Below are 321 nucleotides of genomic sequence, written 5' to 3'. Positions count from 1 at the left end.
ATTTTTTTTAAATCATGAATACGTTAGAGATAATACAACTTGGATTTTGTTTGTTTAATTTGATACAATAGTTTTTTTTCGGGATATATTAATTACAAAATAATTTTGCGTGATTGTTATATGTATATTGAAGATAATGCCACTTAGGTTTTTTTATGATTTAACAACAGTTTCTTTTTCGAAGTCGTATTATATATTTAAGATACAAAGGTCTTATTTTTTTCAATTTGATACAATTTTTTCGAGGTAAAAACGTTAAAAAATATACTTGGCGGTTTTTTTTACATTTTCAATGTCTTTTTTCCACCGATTTCACTCATT

Source organism: Wasmannia auropunctata, unplaced genomic scaffold (genome assembly GCF_000956235.1).
Source record: "Wasmannia auropunctata unplaced genomic scaffold, wasmannia.A_1.0 LD335960.1, whole genome shotgun sequence".
NCBI lineage: Eukaryota > Metazoa > Arthropoda > Insecta > Hymenoptera > Formicidae > Wasmannia > Wasmannia auropunctata.
Note: the sequence above shows the minus strand (reverse complement) of the source record.